This window comes from Simochromis diagramma, unplaced genomic scaffold (genome assembly GCF_900408965.1).
Source record: "Simochromis diagramma unplaced genomic scaffold, fSimDia1.1 OVJJ01000079.1, whole genome shotgun sequence".
NCBI classification, from domain to species: Eukaryota; Metazoa; Chordata; class Actinopteri; order Cichliformes; family Cichlidae; genus Simochromis; species Simochromis diagramma.
The window spans coordinates 5,159,676-5,171,871 of NW_024387075.1; positions in this window are offsets into that span (position 1 = coordinate 5,159,676).

Below are 12,196 nucleotides of genomic sequence, written 5' to 3' on the forward strand. Positions count from 1 at the left end.
ATCCCACGCCTGGACCGTCATTGACCGCCGCCATGATTCTAGCCTACGTCACAGCGTCATGTGCGCTTTTTACATCCAACACAAAAACTGCAGTCGCGGTGCTTTCGATTGTACTCAGAACTCGGAAATTCTGCCTTATAATTAAAAAAATAAAATGATATTGAATATATTGTGATTGACAAACAGAGTCATGAAGAGAACAAGTGAGAAAAAGTATTCTTATGTTACTGAGTTAAAAAGAAATTATGTCTGAATCATAAAGAGTCATGATATTCATTTGAGACCGGGCTATTGATAAATCATGAATGGAAGTAAAACAACATGTAAACTGAATCAGACATAAAGGAAACTATATTCCAGAGGTGTGGACTCGAGTCACATGACTTGGACTCGAGTCAGACTCGAGTCATTAATTTTATGACTTTAGACTTGACTTGAAAAAATGTTCTAAGACTTGTGACTTGACTTGGACTTTTACACCAATGACTTGGGACTTGAATTGGACTTGAACCGGTTTACTTGAAAAGACTTGATATTTTACCCCAAATATAAAATTTAACATGCATATTATATAGAGATTGAAAATGTGACGTCATTCACAGGTAGAACCGCAAAGGATTCTGGGAACTCGTGGCAAGCGGTACTAGCGCACGCAGGCTTTCAATTGAAATCAGTTATACAGCGATAAAAAGAAACACAAAAATGTCAAGAAGCTGTTGTATTATTAACTGCAATAGCCGGTCGCATGACAGCCACGGGAAGCCGACGGGTAAAGAGATCGGTTGTTATCGGATTACGTCGTTGAAGAGAAATTGTTCGAGCCATGTTTCCGAAGTAACAAAGAGGCGACTGGATTGCAGCCATTCAAAGACCAAATATAACGTCCCAGAACACTCCAGCTCACAGGTTAGTCTGCTCCAAGCATTCCCACAAAGGTCAGTCTGCTGTTGTAGTTAATGCGTCATTTTCATAACATAATTGGTGATATAGGTTACAAGCAAGTCTGGCGCTGAACAGAAATTGTCGCTCCTTTGTTTATTGTGCATAAATAGTGAATTGTCCTGACACAATATTGTGTTTCAATTCTGTTATTATGGTACATTGACAAAAACATATACTTTTATTCACAGGGTAAAACAGTTGTTTTGTATCACTAATTGCCCAGTGCGATTACAGCATACAGTATTATTGTCACTGCTACATTTCTGTGATGCTACCAGAAATTATTTCCACTGCTAATTAATTACCATTGAGCTCAAAGGTCCTATTAATAAACGGTTAACGAATGTGTATTTATGACGACGATTTGTGAGACTGGTAAACTTATGATACGTACGATGGTCTTTACTTTCTACACGGTGCATTTCAAGGTCCTGCACCCATCCGTCGGTAAACTGTACCTGGGCTTGTTGCAGTGACCTGAAGTTACTAAACTTCATGAGTGCATGCACTCACTCCAAGAACCGTATGATTATAAATATGCATATAAATATGCTACGATGAGATAGCTGACTTCATCTAACTAGCAAATGTTTTCCAGGCTACGTTGGTGATGCAGTTTTTTTTTTTAAATGATATTTTAAAAAAAATATCATTTATTTATGTATGATATTTTTGTCATGCGATTTTAAAGCCGGTCCTACAAGCGCATCCAAGAATAACATGCAGCTTATCTCAGAACTGTCGGTGAAAATTATTCTTGGAGCTAGGTTTAATTGAGCTGCATTCTAAAGAGGTGCAATTTCACAATTTGTGTATATTTTCTAAGTTCACTATTTTGTCATGTGTTGAGAAAAACACAGATTTAAAAATTACATGGTCTAATATTTACATTTAGCATATAACTGCAACATGCTTTTTTCGGGTTTTTTTAAAGACTCGAAAGGACTTGAAATTCAAAATTTCAGACTTGTGACTTTACTTGGACTTTTACACCAGTGACTTGAGACTCGACTCTGACTTGCCTGACATTACTTGAGACTTGACTTGAGACTTGAGGATAAAGACTTGAGACTTACTTGAGACTTGCAAAACAATGACTTGGTCCCACCTCTGCTATATTCATGTGATGGAGTTAATGACAGATCATGTTGAGTACAACACAGAAAATAAAAAAATGTAACCACTGTAATGAAGTGATTATAATGTTTGAACTTTAGTTTAAATCATGTTTGTGAAAGGAGAGAGAGAGAGAGAGAGAGAGAAGCAACAGGGTGTGATTTAAAATAGGGCGATGTAGATGTCAAAATCTTATGATCAAAATACGATACAAAATGTGGCTCCTATGAACACTCAGGGTTGATCTTCCTCCAGATCTTTGCATAAGTAAGAGGTCATCATCCAAAGATCCGGCCCTGAGAGTTCACAGTTGGAAAATACAGCAAGATTGGCTTTTTTGCTGCCGTGTTGGAATACAACTTCCAAGTATTAGGCTCCTTTTCTATGGGAGTACATCAACACAAACAGAGATAAGTGCATCTTCAGGCCTGGATGTGCCCATTCTCTCCTCTAAATTCTCTCTTCTCAAGATCAGAAGAGGAAGATTAGAAACCAGCGTTAGTTCAGAGTACATTAATTAGATAAGTATAATTCAAGTGATTTGATTATGTGATTATTATTATTTGATTTGGCTTTTGCTTTGCTCTAAAATGCTTTAATAAAATATCCTGCATTCGAAAAGTCTAAATTCACCTTTTGACCCTTTGTGAAACAGTAAAGGTAAAAAACGGTGTATTATTATAACATCACCCAGAGGGTTCTTCCAGGTTACTCTAGCCTTAAAAATGAATGAATTTTAACCCAGTTAGTTACTAAAGGCACAAATTTAGAGGTGAGCTGCTGATAACGGGTGTGACTGATTCATGTTTAACCACAAGGCCACCCTGGCAAACACACGTCAGAGGGAGCAGGATGAGGATGAGGACCAGAAAGCAGTTAGAGCTGGGTGAATCTCCTCCCCAGCTCTACCCAAGCACCGTTTGTCTACTGCGTAATGCTCATAGGATGAGAGACTCTGACTTTTTAAACAAAGAGGCGGTTCCACCCCTCTGTGTATCAGGGGTGCCCTGGTTGTGATTTATCAGACTGTTACCAATTCCCAAAACTGGTCACATTAAAAATGTAAAGATTTTACACTTAAAAAGCTTGTAAAACGTGATAGAAATATAGATGATGTAGAACCACACATTGCAGAGTACATTATTGAAAAACTGTTTCTTCTCTGGGAATAACATGCTTCTAATCATCCAGAGTATCTTTTAGATTTTTTGCACACTGTTACAAAAGTCATTACTGGCAGCTCATTTTGAGGAAATTATATCCGTGTCATCATTTGGAAGGTAATTCTTTAAATTTTGATTCATACAGACTCAGATGGTACAGTGATGAGGAAGAAGTGAGTTTGCTGCATGTATAAAACTATAAAACTCCATGCAGTGAAAAAGCTTTGTTTTACTGGTAAAGCATGGGTTTTCTACTGGGGTTTTAATGTCAGCATTAGTTCTCAAAACAGGTTATCTCTTGCTAGAAAAGGTGGTCCAAACAATCAGATCTCATCTCATATGTAGAAACTTGTATCTTGTTTCCATCTGTAAAACTGTGCTATCAGTGCCAGTGAACTAGCGCTGATTAAATTCCAGCAGAAGCAACTTGATTACAGATCTGGTCTAAACTGGTCTGCTATGTGGGTTAAATGATTGCTTGCCAAAAATGAATTCAATCTATTATTCCACCCAGCATGTAATCAATTTCCTGGTAATCTAAAGTCATTACTGTCTGGGAGATTCGAATAAGTCTGAAACTCTACAATGGAATCACTCTTTTCTGGGGAGCTTGCAGGAGTGCTCACAGACATATTCAATCTGTCCTTGGCCCACGCTGTGGTACCGGCCTGCTTCAAATCCACCTCCATCGTCCCGATACCCAAAAACCCCAACCCATCTTGCCTCAATGATTACCGCCCAGTAGCACTCACCCCCATCATCACTAAGTGCTTAGAGCAGCTGGTCCTAGCACACTTCAAATCCTGTCTCCCCCCCCACCCTGGACCCCCACCAATTCGCATACCGCCAGAACAGGAGCACAGAGGATGCAGTCTCCATCGCACTGCACTCTGTCCTCTCACACCTGGACAACAACAACACATACGCCAGAATGCTGTTTATAGACTTCAGTTCAGCGTTCAATACAATCCACCCCTCACAACTCATCAGGAAACTGACAGACCTGGGCATCAGTTCCCTCATCTGCAAATGGTTACTGGACTTCCTGACCAACCGCCCCCAACATGTCCGGCTGGATAACCGCTGCTCATGTACAATCACGATGAACCGGTGTACCACAAGGCTGTGTGATGAGCCTTTTCCTCTACTCCCTCTTCACCCACGACTGCAGACCTGCTGATGGTTCCAACACCATCATTAAGTTTGCAGATGACACCACGGTGATTGGCCTCATCAGTGACAACGATGAGGCCGCCTACAGGGAGGAGGTGGATCGTCTGGCTGAGTGGTGCGACAGAAACAACCTGCTGCTTAACACCGAGAAGACCAAGGAGCTCATCGTGGACTACAGGAGGAATGCTGACCCACATCCACCCATCCACATTAAGGGGACGGCTGTGGAGCGTGTGAGCAGCTTCAAGTTCCTGGGAGTCCACATCTCCGAGGATCTCACCTGGACGACCAACTGCTCCAAGCTGGTCAAGAAGGCTCACCAGCGCCTCTTCTTCTTGAGGACTCTGAGGAAGAACCACCTGTCCTCAGACATCCTGGTGAACTTCTATCGCTGCACCATCGAGAGCATCCTGACCAACTGTATAACAGTCTGGTACGGGAACTGCTCTGCCTCGGACCGGAAGGCGTTGCAGAGGGTCGTGAAAACTGCCCAGCGCATCGCCGGAGCACCACTTCCTGCCATAAAAGACATCTACAGGAAGCGGTGTCTGAAAAGGGCTGGGAAAATCATCAAAGACCCCAGTCACCCATCACATGGACTCTTCACCCTCCTGCCCTCTGGGAGGCGCCACAGGAGCCTCCGGACTAAGACCACCAGGTACCGGAACAGCTTCTTCCCCACAGCTGTCAGACTCCTGAACTCTGCCTCCTGACATCTGACCCACGTTAACACATGGACTGAACATACACACACCCACAATGGACAACTGTACCCTCAAACACACAATAATAACATGGACTGAACCACCACTCACAACCACTAGCACTTTATATAGCCTCTGTAGAAACTATCTACACCCTCACTTATCTTAACTGCACTACTGTATAGCTCTGTGTAAATAATCATTCTGTACATTCGATAATCTTTAATCCTACAACTGTTTACAACTTGCATAGTTCCCATTTCTGTATAGCTGTATATCTCAGATTCTGTAAAGTTATTTATTTCATATTCTGTATAGTTTTTCATATTTATATCCTGTTCATAGCTTGTACTCACTACAGCCTGTACATACTTATAGTTATAGAATATTCACAACATACCTCATACCGTGTACATTATAACATACCATAATAGACCCATTTCTGTAATATACTCACATATCTATATTATCGCTAATATATATTGTAATATATCTATATCACTAAAGCACTTCTGGATGGATGCAAACTGCATTTCGTTGCCCCGTACCTGTGCAATGACAATAAAGTTGAATTCTATTCTAATTCTATTCTCTTTTGCAATTCTAAGAAAAAGTGCGTCATATTATAAGCCATATATATATATATATATATTAGGGGTGCAACGATATTCGTATCGATATTGAACCGTTCGATACAGTGCTTTCGGTTCGGTACGCATATGTATCGAACAATACAATTTAAAAAAAAAAAAAAAAAATTTAATTTTTTTTTTTTTTTTTTATGTGTCCCGTTTGGATCTATAGCCATCAGAATTGTTGTCTTGAGGCCAAGAAAGATGCCAAGAGGATTTATTTTACCAAGTGGATCATCATATTGGTCCATTTGATTGACCTTTATTATAATTATGAATTTATTTTATTTTCAGTTGCAAACGGGACAGACATGACTGTGGGATAGGACAGGGGGAAAGAATGAAAGAAAGAGAGGGAGAGAAAGAAAGAAAACCAAAGGGGATAAAAAAAAAGAACAATACAAAATTTGTAATTTATTTTATCAACTTTCCTTCTGACCATGCTGTCTGTGTTGAGTGCTCAGTGAATCTGCATTTGACTACTCCGCCTAGGCTCGAGAGTGCAGCCTAGGCGGAGTAGTCGAACGCAGATTCACTGAGCACTCAACACAGACAGCATGGTCAGAAGGAAGAGCGCAGGGCAAGCTAGCGAGACAGAAGTGGACCTCCCCCACCCTCATTCAGATCTGGCGTTTGGAATTATTTTGGTTTTCATGTGACGTATGACCCTGAAGGTAAGCGAGTCATGGACTAAAGTAAAACAGTATGTTGGATGTGCCATGCAATGCTCAATTACATGGGTGGGAGCTAGTGTGTTAGCGCAGTTAGCTCGTTAACGTGTTGGCCGTCTAGCCCCATGCACGGGGCGATCGGTGGTAGCTCGTTAACGGAGATTTGCCGTGTTGTGGCGTTAAGGTTATTTCAACGAGATTAACCTGAAAGCACTAGTGGGAACACAACGAATATGACTGCACATTTACGCCGACATCATCCTAGTGCAAAGACAAAAACAACAAGCACGCATGCTACAAACTTTAGCCGAGTCATTTAGACAGCTGTTAGCACATGATTCTCCTTATGGGGACCTGATATGTTTAATATGCTGCTGAGACTATAGCCCAGAAGAAGCGGATAGTATAGCTTTTATTTTGGAAAGAGACATTTCTCTGTAATAAACTCTCTTTTCCAAAGATGAGTGATTCCTCAATCAGATACAGGGCTCGCAATATCGCTAGCCCAACGTCCCGGGGCTATCTCTGCCCTGCCTGTCGGGCTATTGTAGGAAGGAAAAATATATGTCAATGCTTTTGCATTCTTTCAGAAATGTAGCTGGGTAATTATGTCATTGGGTGAGCCACTGTCAATATGTGACATATTGAAATCGTGTTTGAATTTGCGCTTGTTTTTTTGCTTTCACTTTGCAATTGCGCGAACTGTGTATAGAGAGCGACAGTACTGATCTGTGAGTGATGATAATTTGTGCACCAATTCCTCTGACATAGTCTTATTAATTGTTAGCTTACTATGCAAACATGACAAGTGAAATCTCCCGCAGCTTAAACATGTGAGAGGTTGATCGCGCAGAGAATCGCTGAGCTTATGTGAGTGTGTGTGTAAAAGCAGCAGGATATATATTTTAGTTCTGCTGAGCCAAATAAGACAGGTCAGGGTGAAGAAGTGACAGCCAAAGAAAAGCTTACCACAAAACGGAGAAGTTATGACAAATCAGACTATAAGGCAAAAAGAAAGTGCAGCTTTATGGTTTCATGGACAAAAGAATTTCTGTGGCTGCAATATGATGAGCTAAATAACCAGGGCTGCACATAAGTGGTCCACAGGTGCGTATTCGCTGTCAAAATAAAAAACACGCACAAGGGTTAGGGTTAAATTTAAAAACTGTACTTTTGAGTTAAAATATATATTTATAATTTTAATAAATGACAAATTAAAAAGACATGAACATTTTTTTGTATCGAAAAAATATCGAACCGTGACACCAAAGTATCGAACCGAACCGAACCGTGAATTTTGTGTATCGTTGCACCCCTAATATATATATATACACACACACACACACACACACACACATATATATATATGGCTTATATGATGATATGATGTATTATAAGACTTATAATAAATCTGTCACGGGCTGCGATGGCAGACCGTGGAGTAGCAGTGAAAGTAGGACCCAAAATGCAGGACTCTTTATAATGGACAGTGGATTTATTGACAGGGTGAAAAACACAAATCCCGGCACTGTGGCCCCGTGGTGATTCTCCCTGAACCCCACACAGCGCAGATGTCCGTGAAAGGTAAAAAAGGTACCGACTCCAAAAACTCCTGATCCCACACCGTGACTTCAAAAACACACTCCGCTCCCCGATGACACATTAACACACTCAGGTTAGCAGGAAATCTTAATTCACGAGGGTTTACACTAAAGTCCACAGCTGTACTGACGAGTTTTGACTCAAAGATCCAGCGTCGGCCTCAGCTCAGCCACAGTCTTAAATACAGCTCCCTTGACGAGCGTAATCTGCTGCAGCTGGCTGTGGATGATGAGTGTCAGGTGTGGCTACCTCTAGCACAGAAACACTTCCGGGGTCGCGATCCCTCAGGTGACCCGGATGTCACCTGAGGTTTCGGCATGGACGCATTAACACACCGAAAACAAGTTTAAAACACACTGAAAGACGTATTATCTAAATACATGAACTACAAAAGAAGACCAGGCGACCAGAAGACAAGTTATAATAGGACAGTTTGCTTGTCTCATTGAGTGACACACACACAAACATTTTAACGACACAGGTCAAATATGCCGCTGGTAAACTATTTATAAGGCTGATTCTTAATTTCCTCCTGTGAACATTTTAGTGTCACATGTAAAGTAATAAAAAACCCACACAGAATAAAAAGGCAGATCACAGTTAATAGAAATATTTTTACAAATATCTTTAACAAATGTACATAACAAATCGCAAAGGTGTCTTTTATGGCAGCAACTTTTTTTTAACATACATTTTTGTTTATGTTTTGTTTATTTTTGTGCACACTTCTTCTGTATGCCACCACATAAAAACACTGCTTATAGCTTGCTTAGTTAAGTAATAAATGTAATATATAATATGAAATATATAATATAAAATGTGTACACACATTCACGATTTAGACTATTCTTACTTAATTCGATCACGTTTACCAAGAGCATTATATCTTATTCACAGTTTTTGTTCCTTTCTTCTCTAATTTCATAGTTTAAGGAAGTCCAGGATCCAGTCTGAGCACATGTGGACATGTGATACCATATTTTGTCTAGCTTTTTCTTTTGCTTCCATAACTTCCAATGACCTGCATGCAACGCTACAAAATAACTTGGATTACAGTGTTCCTGAATGGGATCTGTGTTTTATATGATTCAGTTTAAGAACAAACCCAAATGCACACCAGGACAAGGAGGGGGTAAGTAAACTCACAGCAAGGCCCGAGAGTCAACTAACTTTCAAAGTAAAACAGGAAATGAGAAAATGATAAAAAATAAAAAATAAAAAAAAAACTGAAGGGAGGAAGTATGAAACCACTGAGAGAACTCCATAAAACACTAAACAGCTACTAAAACTCAAATATGACAAGAGTCAGAGTTCAAGATGGAAATGAAACAGGTATTAAAGCCTCAGTTAATGTTCACTGTGGTGGTCGCATCTCCATCACAATCAGCTCTGTGATTTATTGCCCATGTTAGGTGAAGACTGCACAGCAACAAAGACCTGTGAGAAGGGCTAAAATGAAGAAAGGCCAGTTTCATAAACCTGAAATTAATTTAATCTGCATTTATTGCAGTGCTGTCATGTTTAAAAAGACTCACTGTGATTTCAAATATTTCGTCACCGTTTCAAATACAGATGGCTCCAGCTCGTGTCTGTCACAGACCTTCCTCCTGAACTGAGTTCTCCTTTTTTAATGGAAACTCTCAGCAGACCAGAATTTTCTTGAAGAAACATCAGACAGTACTGATTGCTCCATGGAGTCTAAAAATTGCCCTGCAAAATAGTCGAGTTCAAGGGACATGACTCACAGCCCTTCAAGGTGAGCAGTCAAATGTTACCATTTATAGACTTTTATGTACAAATCTGCAGGATTATGAGAAGTGTGCTATCATATGAGCAGCAGCATTTTGAGGGTAAGTTGAGGAAAGGATGTTGGTAAAAGCAATGGAGAAAAAAAAACAAGGATCAAGGATCAGGAAGAGGCCAAGGAAACAGCGTGTTATACCCAAAGGGTGCTGTTTTTCTGGAAATGTAAGAAATGTAAGAGGTCTGTGGATAAAAAATTGCAATACCAAGGCAAGATTTTTTTCTAAATGTGTAGAGGTTTTTGGGATCAGGAAAGTGGCACAGGACAAAAGTCTGAAATTAGTTTTTATTTACTGACTGTGTGTAACAAATATATAAGATATTGTACTTAAAATACCTAAAGTACAAGTACCAGATGATAAATATTAATTACCATGAACTCATATGTGTCTCCAATGATGCATGCAGCCATCGTGCAACAGAGACAACTGATCTCACAAAGTTTCACTCAGGAATGCCATGCTTCTTGTTAGACTTTTGGAGGATGCACTGTGTGTGTTTATTTATCACTGTGTTTTAGCTGATTGGAGATTTTCAGACTCTGTGTGGTTGTTGTGTGGAGTAACTGTGCATTACGTCCTGCTTCCATGGCCCAAAGGGTCTATACCTGAGAGACGGAGCATACTACATGAACCAGCGCCTCTGAGGATTCGTGGTTTAAAGAGAGAAACCGCTACTGCAAAGATGAAAGAAATGGAGGAAAAGTATAAAAAAAAATGGCTGAGAGGTATGAAAACAACAAAGTGAAAAGGAAGGGGAGAAAAAGTATAAAGAACTGGGAAAAATAAGGACTCTGATGAGGTAAAGGAATAAATCTGGAAAGAAAATAAAACAAAGTTTCAAGAGCTCTGTCTGAAAAAGAAACAAAGATGAAAGCTGTTTCAGACAAAAGAGAAAAAAGAGAAGAAAAAATAGTATAGTAATAGAGTTTCTGTAGCTCGGTGCGCCGGTGGAATAGGAAGTGTGCTGGTTACATGAGGGTGGGGGCGGCTGCTGGGTGCTCAGCTACACTTTTCCGCTCACCCCTTTCACTCTGTTCCCTGTAATATTGCTCTGCCTTTCATCTTTCTCCCAGACCCTCTCCCAATTCCCTCCCATCCCTCTCTATATCATGTTCCTCTTTCTTCCTTCACCCTTACCTTCTTTCTTGCCACTCCCCTCAGACATTGCTCTACTTTTCCTCTTTCCTCTTCCTCAGATAAAAACAATCAGTCGTATCATAAAAATCAGGCACCGCATGGACAGCAGAAAGAGCAAAAATACAAGTTCACGTTCTTAAGGGTTCCTACTTCCTTGTCTTGGTTGTACTTCTGCCATGCATTATAAGCAACCTGGACACACCACCACTTCTCTGTCAGTCTGAGACTGATCCTCTCGCAGAGACCCTGCAGGATTTAAACAACAGGTCTTCTGCCATTCTCTCCACATGCTATTCTCACTAAGGCCAAGTTCAGCCCATTTTTGTGTTACCCTGTGAATTGAACTTGAGCCTCTCACACACTTTAGCAAGTGCATTATTGAAGCGGACATTAAACTTTCTGAAACTGACAGCAAAGCGCACATTAACCCACATTTACCAGTGAGAAAATCAAGCTGTATATGCAAGTATTTATTCAAAGCAGGGGTGTCAAACTCATTTTACATTGTGGGTCACACTTTGATCTTATTGGGCCGATCTAGCAAAACTCCCCTCTCTGTCAGCGTGAAGATGTTTAACTACACGTATATCCCATTTAATGTAGAAGAAGTGCAACTTCAGCAGTACTTCAAAGTTTTTCTACATGATAAAGAAACACTGCTATAGTAAGCGCAAGAAATCTGTCAGTACAAATAAACAAACACGTAAAATTACAGAAAAAAATCAGGAAGTTCACTGCCCAGAAAATGTCCTTTTCCCCCACCCCTTTTTTTAACACTTCTTTATTGATAGCTAATAGAATAGAAGCTTTTTGGTGACTTAACCATTTGTGTGAATGGTACTGGTGGATTTCTTTATCAGCAGGAAATGCTATGGAAACACAGTTAAAAGTCCTCCTTCACATCTTAAAAAGCCATCCAGAGGCCCAGATTGGGTTCTTTGACAGGCCAATTATGGCCCCCAGGCCTTGTGTTTGACATCCTTCATTTAAAGCCTTTTGCCAAGTTGGTTAAAAAGAAAAAAAAAAGCCCTCCCCTCCCCCAAATACTAGAAACACTTTTCCAACAAATCTTAATTTACCATTTTTAAACTAAAATAATTTTTTCTACTTTTTGGTTGGTTGCAGAAATTATAATTTAAACTTTATCTGAAGAACTTTAATATTTATACCCTGAAACAACCAAGCCTTTTATCACTGATGAGAAAGCCAGTAGGTGGCGCCCTATCACTTGAAATGAAGCTGAAACTGAAA